The 12085-nt window shown below is 40.8% G+C and overlaps 1 long non-coding RNA gene across 1 annotated transcript; it reads left to right on the forward strand.

Annotated features, from left to right (window-relative positions):
• The first annotated feature begins 2915 nt into the window (after positions 1-2915).
• On the forward strand, positions 2916-7996 carry LOC148646992 (uncharacterized). The gene is made up of 2 exons (XR_015927806.1): positions 2916-5430; positions 5521-7996. It is a non-coding gene; the product is annotated as an uncharacterized LOC148646992 (long non-coding RNA).
• The last annotated feature ends 4089 nt before the right edge of the window (positions 7997-12085 follow it).

The following is a 12085-nucleotide window of genomic DNA, read 5'->3' on the forward strand; positions in this document are numbered from 1 at the left end:
TATTTTCATTGTTCAAATATACATTAATATACATTAAGTCTGACTATCATATAATAAGTTAAATACAAAACTAAAGAAAAAATAGGGTTAAATATAATTCAAAATATTTTGCTAACAATGTTAACTGTTTATGAATAATAAAATGTATTAACTAAGGAGTAGGATGGCACAGTTGTTAGTATGTTTTTTGTTTTGTTTCTTTTTCATAAATACAACAGTAGTACCTGATGTCTCAGTGGCTTTCAAAATTAAATTATGCATGCAAACCTGTGAACTAGAAAGATAACTAAGATTTTAATACTAATTAAATGACCGCGGGCACTTCCCACCCCCTCTACATTCTCAGAGTAGAACAGACTAACCTTCTAATGAAAGACGGTCCACCCCCCACGGACAGGAAAAGTGCCCACAGGCACTTAAACTTAATATGGTCAGTAACGGTAAACAGTAACATGGTAAGAAGGAGCACGTACAAACGTTTTCGAAATAACCACATGTAAGACTCTGATCCTAAAAATGTTTAGGGAGAAAGTGGAATACTGGTGTGTATTTTTTCTTTAAACTACCAATACCAGCCATATACAGTCTTTAACGTAGGGATTTCTATATGTCTTTATTTAGTGTTTACATTAGTGACAAAGGCTAAACTTTTAGCTTCAGTAACGTGTACATATCTCCCCTTTTTATAAAACGACTTGGTTGAAAACTGTTCCAGAGCCACTGTTGTTTCATCAGTGAAAAGTACATCATGAAATGCCTCTCCCTGTTCAATCCACTGGAAAAAAGAAAAGGAGCATAAAGCTTCTGATGGTCATAAACGATATTCATTTAGGAGCAGCATCAGAGGTATGTTTTTAACTGCACTGCATTGGAGAGAATACCATAGTGTGTTTTTTTTTTACTCCCTGGCGGAAACTGGCTTCCAGAAGAATCAGTATGGCTCAGAGATTAAATAAAACTTCACAGACATTAACGAAGAGCATAACGCGTGTACTGTATACACTGCAAGTACTGTACAACCCAACTCTCTGCAGGAGTGCTGGCTGTGACGAATTGAACCGGTTTCACGGGTATTTTCAAAGTAGGAGGCGAGATTTCCAGCGAAAGACACCCCCCTCAGAAACCCAGTAAATACAGTACTTACTAGTTAAAGGCTAGGCTCCCGACTACGGCGAAAGGAACCCTTCTTTCATTAGAAGACAATGAACATATTTTAGCCCTGAATGAATTAATAGCAAACATGGTTTACATAAAAGACATTTTTCCAAGAAAGTTTAGCCTTTGTCACTAATGAAACCACTAAATAAAGACATAAATAGAAAAATCTTAAGATTTTTAAAATACATGACTTTGCTAAAATTTATTTGAAAATAAAAACAATTACAACCGCCAGGGGAGAGAGAGAACAGGGGAGGGATGTTGGTTTTGCATAAGGGGTGGGGCTATGGAAATAAGGTATGTTTGGGAATGTGTAGTTACATGTTCTGGCTGTTTGTGAATTATCGTTGTTGAGTATGGAGTGTTGAGGTATTGATTTTGTGTAATGCTCTATGTTGAAAATTGAGGTGGATTTTGTTTATGATAAACAGGATAAACTGGGATGGGAGGAGGGTTTGGTTTTGCATAAGGGGCGGGATTATGATAATTGGAGGACTTTGCGAGTGTAAAATGGTTTGATTATTTGATTTTGTATTGTGGTTGTTATCTATGTTTTTGGTTGGTATTATGTTTATATGGTTGTTTTTGTTGGTTGGTTGTTATTATGGTTATTAATAATACGATCTATAGTTGAAATCTGAGCCTAAATAAAAAGAAAAAGCAAGTGATTAGGTTTATGAGCAATCTAATTACTTATTCGTTTAAAAAGCTATATAAAATAAAGTTTATTATTAATTTGCTGGACAGAGCGGTGAACATTATTATGCATAAGACAAAGATAACGATCCTGATCAGTTTAGAAATCTGTGTACGCTGTAAGGTTTTTACTTCTTAAACTTTTAAAATACACGTTTTGAATAGAAAGAAATCCTCTTCCTGGTATAGCACACCAGCACGTCTTTTTTCTCCAATCAGAGGGGTGTCAGATGGTGTCAGCCAATCACCATTCTGCGTTGGGTAGCAACGGGTGACCGTTCTCAGGCGGAAGATGTAAACAGCTTAATGTTCGTGTTAAATATTTTTTTTTTAATTCAATTAAACGGGCACAGTTAAGACATTAAATATACATATACATACTGTATACAGTACAGTTTGCATACGGTAATATGTTTATGTTACGCGATTAAAAAATAAATAAATAAAAATGAAAAGTCCAGCACCAGCTGGATTCGAACACACAACCTGCCAGTTGGTAGTCACGCACCTAGACCAGTAGGCTACAAGACAGCTTGCATGATCAAGTAGGCGAAACAGCCCTACATAGCTCTGCCGCAGTACACGGATATAATCATACCGTTATTAAATTCTTTAGATACGCGATTCTATATTATATTCCCTTTTAATCAAATTCTAAAAGTATGCTTGTTGACTCCGGTATCACGTTAGTTAAAGACTTCGAAGCTTACAATGTTTAGGGAGAAATGGAATACTGGTGTGTATTTTTTTCTTTAAAGTACCAAGACCAGCTATATACTGTATGTTTACATTCCAAAATTAATATCGTTTATGGCCTTCACACGCGTTACAGTATGCTCCTATTCTTTTTATGCTCAGCTACTAAGATTTCCCTTCAGTGGTAAAATTCAATATCTACAACGGGCACAGTAAAGACGTTTACAGTAAGTCTTTCTACGACAGACCAACGGACCACGAGTGCCCCTGTCGGTCAACCAATCACGCACCGCGGTATCGCGTGTCATCTTACCTGCGGTACGTGTCTGTACCGCTCACTTTGAATGGCTGCATCTGTATGATGGTTTATCAGAGCACATAACACATTGTAACTGTGCATTTCTACATTTCAACCTCTGCTATAAAAAATTACTTCAATAAAAAGTTGGGTTCAATTTTTGTTTTAATGCCTGTAGTGCATTTAACCTTTAAAACTCAACAGATATTAGTAATCCTGCTATATCTTAGCAAGGCAGTTTCAACCAGTCTCTCCAGTCTCTACTCCATTCCAGCTATGTTGAGTGGAATAAGGGCTCGGCTGATTGTGTCTCATCCTCTGCTCCTTGTAAAGCTGCTCTCTGTCTAGTCCTGCTGTCCTGGGAGTGTTCATGCTAAACTGTTCATGCTGGCGCTGAAACCTGATTGTTGGAGAAGTGAGCTTCCACTTACTCCCCAGGGGGAACCTGGATACAAAGACAAAGCGAGAACAGAAGGAGGAGAAGGAGGGAGGTGGAAACTTTAGATCTCAGGGTCTGAATGTTTGAGGTTTAAATAGAGACACAATTGAGGAAGAGGACTGACCCCTTCAACTGTCGGTTATCTAGAAGAACAGAAAACTGTCTGAGAGGACAGGGGTGTCACAGTAAGGTGAACCCTATGGGCGAGGAATGTTTCCTGCCTCGTGTACGACTACGCCACCTAGCAATACAAACGGGGTGCTAGGGCCCCTCTACATTACCACAGGTTCTGTTTATCTCCCAGAATCACCAATGCACACACAGACCAGCGACAAGCATTTGTATTGTATAAATGCCCTTTTATTTTCTACATACATCAACACAATCTACTTATTCTAAGAAGCATAAAAAAAGGAACATCCACAACAATGAGAAAATAGTTCAAAGGGGCGCAATGAAATCCAGAGGGACAGCAGTCTTTTCTTCTGTAAAGTACTGAAGGGAGGCCACTACCACATTTCTTCTTAATATCGGTGAAAGTCGTTGATGGCCTGGAGACGAACAACCACTTTAAGGAGAGGGGTATCACCCAGTTCAATTTCCCTGTCTCCGTTCAGGTTACACTAGAAATCCTCTCACGAGCTGTACTCTATTTCCGCTCAGTTTGTATCCGTCAGCTGGGCCAGGTTCTTTGTCCTTTGCCTTCAGGTATTAAAAAGTCTCTGTACAGTACCTCTGTTACAATGTCAATGTCTCCCGTAGTTGTCGATTCCTGGATTAATAGGTCCTTGCCTCCATGGTCTCGCACTCTGCAGCTTCCCCGGAGCTGCCTGTGTCGTCTCCAGGGTCCAGTGGGAGTTCGAGACCCCTCTGTCCTGTCTCCAGTGTTTTTATCCCTCTGCTTAGCCAATCCCTTTCAGGAGATTTTCCACAGTCCCTGGCAGAATCGGGTTTGCCCAGTATTTTTCCAGGAGGGTGCCGAGCTAGGTGTCATGGGACCTTATCAGTTCATTGTTCACTCTCCGGCTCTCTCTCCTCCTCCCTTTGTCTGGCTAAACTGGCTCTGCGACTCCTCACACCTCCAAGTCTCGATACCTAATTGTTCCTGCTAGGCGGTATTCATTGGGACGACTGCAGTCGCCCCCCTGTTTGAGAGGCAACATTGACACCACCCTGGAAATCAACATAACCTAATCACCCAGCCTTTTACTGCCTCAATGGCCCACATCCTGCAACACTAATCAACATAGCCCAATCAATCCCCACCCTTTGACTGCCTTAACGGCCCACATCCTGCGACACACACTCCCCATGAACATTAAAATAAGTTTTCAGTGTCTCTCCAGCCCCATAGATAAAACACGTCTTTCCTTCAACACTGTGAAGAATGTCCCATGGGACCACAAACATATAACAAGGTATTTTGTCATATCTGAACTGAACATATTGTCTCTCTTGTATTGCCCCAAAAGTATTGAGAGTGTTTAAATCAGAGCAGTTAGTATTTGTGCTGCAGCTGAACAACTAGAGCCAAGTGCAGTTTTAACCAGATTCTCTGCACTCCACCCCATTCCAGCTATGTTGGGTGGAATAAGAACACAGCTGATCAGCTGATTTGTGACAGTGTAAACTTATATAAAATGTGGGTTGTATTGTTCTTAATATGTGCATTTGCATGCTTCAGTGTCTGTAAAATATAGTTTTAGTTCAACTATTGATGCTACTGTATCTGAACACACAAAACCAAGTACTGCTTTAATCAGACTCTCCACACTCCACTCCATTCAAGTTGGACTCAGCTGATTGTGTATCATCCTTTGCTCCTTATAAAGCTGCTCTCTATCTAGTCCTGCTGTCCTGGGAGTGTTCATGCTAAACTGCACATCTTGCTCTGTCACATCACACAGCACTAAGCCTGAGTTTTCAGCACTAAGTGGCTACAAGTGCTGCTGAACACAGGAAGGCGATTTGCATAGAAGAGAAACTTTGCATTGGCAGCACATGCTTCAGTGCTCTGGGAGTGTTTATAGCTCTGTGAGTTTAACACTTCATGACTGAGACCTGCCCTTCATGGAAACAGAATCCACAGCAACTATGACTTTCATCACCGTCTTCATCTGGACACTCCTCATCTGGGCTCGGGGTAGGAATTACTTTATATTTATATTAAAAGTCCAAACGTTAGGAAGATTTCATCCTTTTTTTCACCTCATGTTTTGATTTTCATTCTCAGAATCCAGTGGGCAGGTTACTGTGACTCAGACTCCAGCAGTGAAATCTACTGCGCCAGGACAGACAGTCACTGTGAGCTGTAAGACCAGTCCTGTGGTGTATGGTAACAATTGGTTAAACTGGTACCAGCAGAAAGCTGGAGAAGCTCCTAAACTCCTGATCTATGGAGCAACTACCCGTCAGACTGGGATCCCAGAGCGTTTCAGTGGCAGTGGATCTGGGACTGACTTCACTCTGACCATCACAGGAGTCCAGGCTGAAGATGCAGCAGATTATTACTGTCAGAGTGCTCACAGTGGTGGTGTGTTTACACAGTGTTACACACCCGTACAAAAACCTCCCTCAGCAGGACTGCACATGTGCTGAGGGTGAAGGCAAAGACACAGGACACAGCCTGTAAAGGAGCTCAACTGCACACAAACAGACTTTAAATCTCACATTATTGTTTGGATTCAGTGCTTTAAACTTGTGTTGCCATTTCTTAGAAGTGTGATAGAAAGGGTTTTTGACCAATTTACTGAACTCGATTTTCTGAATTTTACTGAAAATGCCAAGATAAGACACTAAAAGTTGCCTTTAGTAGCAGAATCCTATTTAAAAACCCAAAGTGCACACATTTCTAGGTCACCTACTCTGCACTTTGACAGTTTTGATATTTACAGTTGTTAAGCACAAACTGTAATACAGTATTTATTATTGTCACGACCACTAACCGGCCCAGACCAGCTCCTAAGAGGTCTAATCAGTTCCAGCAGCAGGGTGATAATTACAAACGCCGCCGCACGTGTTAATTTTTCATCAGACGCCTTACCGTGCGGCAGGCTGCATTATTTAAGCCTCCCTTACCCGCATATCACTGCTCGGTATTGAGTTCACTTCGTGTTGCTCTACCTAGCGTTTCTTTCCCTTTTGCCTTACTGGATTTTCTGACTTCACCTTTTGCCTTTGGACTTCAGTTCTCGTCTCGCCCCTTGGATTGTTTGCTACCTGTGACTATTTTCGGAATTGACCCTGCCGCTCTTGTTTCGACCACGAACCTGTCTCTCGTTCTGGATTGTTCGCCACCAGTGCCTTTACCGGATCTTGACCTACCTTACGCCTTCGGACTATGGTTCAGCTCCTGGATTTGCTCTGTTCGCTTACTCACCTCCCAAGGTCTCCTGCATCTGCATCGGATCCTTTTCACCACAACCTAGCTGCGTTACAATTATGTCTTTATTTGCAATGTGACCTCATCTATTCAGATGCAGATGAGACAGTGTGACCCCTAATGCCACAACCCCACTCCAGCAGGTTTTATTGGTCACGCTTAGGTCACCAGTTTCTAAAGACCTCAGTTTCATTCTGATCAGGTGATCATTAAACAGGTGATTATTGCTCTAAGTAATTTATAGATCATTTAGAAAACAATCTGCTTACTTTAAAAAAAATATCTGACTATCTTATGCCATCTGGTCAGGTGACTAAGGACAACAGGTGTTTTCCCTCAGGCCTGTTGGGATTTAGTTCAGACAAGAGTCTTCATCTCCCAAAGAAATAGTTTTGATCAGCCTCAGTTAATTTGAAGAATTCAGACTAATACTCTGACAAGTGTTGATACTTTGCCTTGACAAAATGGTTTGACTACACCAATATCTAATTTAATCGTATCTCTCTCAATTGTAATGAAGTCTTAGTGCTATTGAAAGTCACGTCAGTTCAGTCTGATGGCCTTTCCTCAACTACAGACTGACACTGATCTGCAGTCTGCGCTAGAGGGCGCTGTCTTGAAGCTTTTGGACAGACCTGAGTCTGCACAATGGCATCAATATGAACCTCTCAAAAGTTTAATTCATGTGTCAATGCTTTTCTTGATATTAAGATTTAAGTTTATTGTTTCAGATTTTATTAATGCTGCATCAACCAGACATTTTACAATTATAAATAGATATCACTCTTAGACCCTATTTATACTCAATCTGGAGTATTTTGTAAGTTATCATTACACAACAGGGATATTAGTAATAATGTTTCCACCAAAATAAAATGGTTTTCTGAGATTTAAATTTTTACAAACTCCAGTACAATCAAAAAACAGTCACTAGTCCATCCCCACTCCACCCTGAGGCCTAAACGCTGTGCCTGCTGGGATGTTCAAATCCAGGTGACCCAGGGCAAAGATGATCTTGCTGTTTCTAAATTCCTGACGGCACACTGAAGTGACAGAAATTCAACTATTTTCATGCGCAACTGCTCTCTGAATCCTAAGAGCAAATATAGACCAGGGTGAGAGAAATTGTTAGACTCTGTCTAGAGTATAGAGTCGGTGGGATGTGAGTGTTTATTGGGGTTTTGTATAGATGTTTATAAGTGTCTATGATGTGTCTGTGGATTGTGAGGCGTGTCTGTGTTGTGGAATGTCTTTCTCCTCTTTTTTCATTGGTAGTAAAGAAATAAGTTGTACATACACCAACAATAAATATATTGTTTTGTCTTTAGTTATAAATCAGTTTTTCATACTGTATGCAGCACTGTAAATGGTACACACATCTTTATCCATAAGGGGGCAGTGCCCAACACCATATTGCCTGACAGTGTCTTGCAAACTCTGCCTTCAGACTCTTTAAATTCCTGTTACTTGAGTGACTCCTCTGTATTCCCTCTCCAAAGTTACCTTGCTAGTCTGGGTAGCTGCATTTATTGCTGTGTCTGTGTTGCCATTCTGTCCTGATAGTCAGAGAATGGAGAAGCTCATCTTCAGATGTATCAGAATACCAGACTGCCTGGTGACATCAGCTCTTCAGCTCTTCCACATAATCTCAGCTCAGTACTCCTGCCTCTCCTACAGTAAATGCTCACACACACTCTTCTGCTACAGTAAATCTGCTCGCACACATTCTTCTCTTACAGTAACTCTGCTCACTCACACTCTTCTCCTACAGTAACTCTGCTCACTCACACTCTTCTGCTACAGTAAATCTGCTCATTCACACTCTCAATTCCTTGTGTGTTCAGTGCTTTAACACAAATCAGCACAGTTTCCCTTGTAGGATTTGTATGTTTTCCACACAATTCCATCCATGTACTTTACTCAGTACATTGCAGGGGAGCTGGAGACTATATTGGCAAGATACACCCCGGACAGGACAAAAGTCCATCACAAGGCACAAACACAGAGATGCACATTATGTGATCATTAATGTGAGCTCATCAGCAGCTCATGTGTCCAAGTGAATCTCAGCGTGGGTAAACCTTTTGATTAGTGTATGATAAATAGTAATATAGAAATCATGTGAATCATAATAAACACCAACATCCAGGAATAAAAAATATATATTTTTCTGGGGAGAGCTTATGCTGCGCACATTTTATCTGCCAGCACCACTAATCAGATTAATCTTCAAAACCAAACTGCACACTTTTTCAAACTGTCAAGCCAGCAGGACAGATGGAACTTGTTTTGAGCAGAGCTCACTTCAACACTGAAACAAGTCCCAAAAACAAAAGGACAAAAGATACAAGTCATTTTTTACAGCTCTATTTCACATGTTCTCTATAGGAACAGGGTGTGTCTCTGAAAACTATAAAACATGCAGGCTTGCTCACAAAACTTCACAAACAATATTTTCCAAATGGTGCTTCTCCCCAGTTGAATAGATTTTCTATAAAATGCCAATACTAGTGAAAGTTCCTTTCTAAAACATCTGAAATTGTACCTATGTGTAAACAGTATTCAGGTGTTTGAAAAGTATTTAGATTGTGGCTACGCTTTGTGAGTTTCTGATTGAAATTAATTCTGCAGTCCTTGAGAATATCTGTGGTCATCTGAACTATCGCTGCCCCTGCTTGAGCTATACTTTCTTACCACCAACTACGACACTGCTTGTGTTTGACCTCCATCTGCCAGTCATTTTATTAGCTCAAGATTATGAGAGTCAGGTTGACTTTATTTCTGACTCTCACTGAAATAACAGTTTAACGTACTTCCGGTTAATAATCTGAGAAGCAGCGTAATTCAAGAGGACCTGTCTAAGGAGACACCTGCTGATCGAGTGTTTCTGCACTTTACTGCAACATATTTTTATGAGACTGGATTTGCGTGTTAAACTGCAATGAAAACAAAACACATGAACAGACTTGATACTGCACCTGCTATGAGGATCCAGCTCTCCAGCAAGGTTCCTCATATTAAGCAATTTTGTGAGTAAACAATACAAAAACATGCATATTATATATAATTTATAATCCCCACAATTCCAAAGAATTGATTGTTTTTAAAAAGACAGACTCATGTTTTAGTCACAGAGCAAAATGGAGGGTTTTTCAGCACCAGGTGTTGAGGGCTGTATAGATGTTAAGTTAATCTGATGGGCCAGAAACACCTCTGTGTTGGTGTAGCTTCATGCCTTATCCTACATACAGTATTTCCTTCACTGATCAAAGACCCCCTTAACACAGACACCGGACAATAAGCACACATTCATGGGTAACATGAGGGTTGCTGACAGGTTTGACTGGACCTGTGATTGAGAGGGGCTGGTTGAGAACAGAACAGTGCATCAGGACACCTGGCCCTCTGTGAAGAAGCCCCTTGGCATTAGGCTCTGCTCACATAACTGACTGTTGGGATGTTTCCAGTCCCCTGGGGAGAAGAGTAAAGAGCCACTTGCAGGGGATTATACAGCTGGACACTGTCAAAGTATATTTAAATTCAACCAGAAACCAATTTAGATAAGATAAGATAGCAGCTTATCTTTGGACAGTAGAAGGAAACAGGAGCACCCATTTCCCCTGAAACAGAGGAAACCCACACAAACTCATGAGAAAATCTAAACTCCATGCAGACAGCACCCCAGGAATTGAACCCAGAGCCTCAGTACCATGAGGCAGTTAACAATTGTGCAACCCACACATAGACTTGGCAAAATATGAATTACCTACTGTATGACTGAGAATGACAAATGGTCAAATTTCAGAATAGGTGCCAGTTATAGACAGATACAGTATCGCTGCTGCTGCACAATTTTTATTGGTGCAATATAGTTAGTGTGCACTATTAAATATATCAAATATATCGAACACTTATAACTCAGAAATGTAATTAGTTCCTTAACCACTGTTATACAGGGGAAGTTCAATTGTACAGCACTAATACATTAGTAAAACTTACTCACAAAGAAGATTAAAGCAACGAGCTGATGAAGTATCAAGTTAATATTCATAAGTCCTCCGTAATTTTTCATATAAAGTGTTACTGATGTTCTGTTTAAAACATCCTGACCAGACCCATGACCTGCTCTCTTGCTTTCCTGCCCATGAACAGATGCAGCTCGCCGACACCCCTGCAGTGTGACACCTCCCTCCAGCAGCTCACTCTCCCCCACGCTAGGCAAATCAGCCCAGATGCACTTAACTCAGACTGCCCCTGGAGTATTTTTACCTTTGAAATCTCAAGATGTGGTGAGAAACTGAAGCTGCTGCTGGAAAAATTAACATAGTCTTCACAGGCTTGACTGATGACAGCAGAGTCACTTTTACTGTTCTGTTGGAATATCACTCAGAAGGAAGAGCTACACCAGAATTATTTCTGTGCAACTCTTATCTCTCCTTGAGAGAGAGGTTCACAGTTCCTCTGGCATTTGAGGAGCCACAAGGAACAACAAATGCCCCATCAATCAAAGATGCAGGCATGCAGACTTACTTATTAGCAACAAATGAGCACATATACCCTGATGATAGATAGTATGGCTTACATGATCATAGAGTAAGTTAAGACATTTTGTTTTGCTATATATGAACACACGGAGATAAGTGCTGCTTTAACCAGACTCTCCACACTCTGCTGTCTTGAGTGGAATAAGGGCTCAGCTGATTGTGTCTCATCCTCTGCTCCTTATAAAGCTGCATTCTGTCTGGTCCGGGTGTCCTTGGAGTGTTGATGCTACACTGCTCATGTTGCTCTGTCAGAACACACAGCACCAAGCCTGTGTTTCCAGTACTGACTGGCTACAAGTGCTGCTGAACCCAGGAAGACAATTTGATAGATAGATAGATAGATAGATAGATAGATAGATAGATAGATAGATAGATACTTTATTGATCCCGTGAGGGAAATTGCAGTGCAACAGCAGCTTAACACACACAACACAGCCACAGTGTAACGAATTATATACTAATAGTACAATACATACAATACAATACAATACAAGAGTTACTCACAGTCCGGACACACAAGAGGAAACTAGAACAGAACAGTACACAGAAAATCGTATCACACGTATGAATATAAATATAGATGTAACCATAGATATAAATATAAATATAAATGTATTGCACAGGTCCCTGGCATATATTGCACAAAAGTGGTTGTAAACGGGAAAAAGAAAAAGAAAAAGAAAGAGAACAGATGTAGCAGTAGATGTGTATATGCGTTTAGTCCAGAAACAGGTCACTGTCGCTGTTGCCTCTGCCAAGACGCACGGTGGATGCGTTGTACAGTCTTATGGCAGACGGCAAGAATGACCTCCTGTAGCGCTCCCTGTCGCACCGTGGATGAATCAGTCTATTGCTGAACGTGCTCTTCATTC

This window comes from Lepisosteus platostomus, chromosome 16 (genome assembly GCF_059453375.1).
Source record: "Lepisosteus platostomus isolate fLepPlt1 chromosome 16, fLepPlt1.hap1, whole genome shotgun sequence".
Taxonomy (NCBI): domain Eukaryota; kingdom Metazoa; phylum Chordata; class Actinopteri; order Semionotiformes; family Lepisosteidae; genus Lepisosteus; species Lepisosteus platostomus.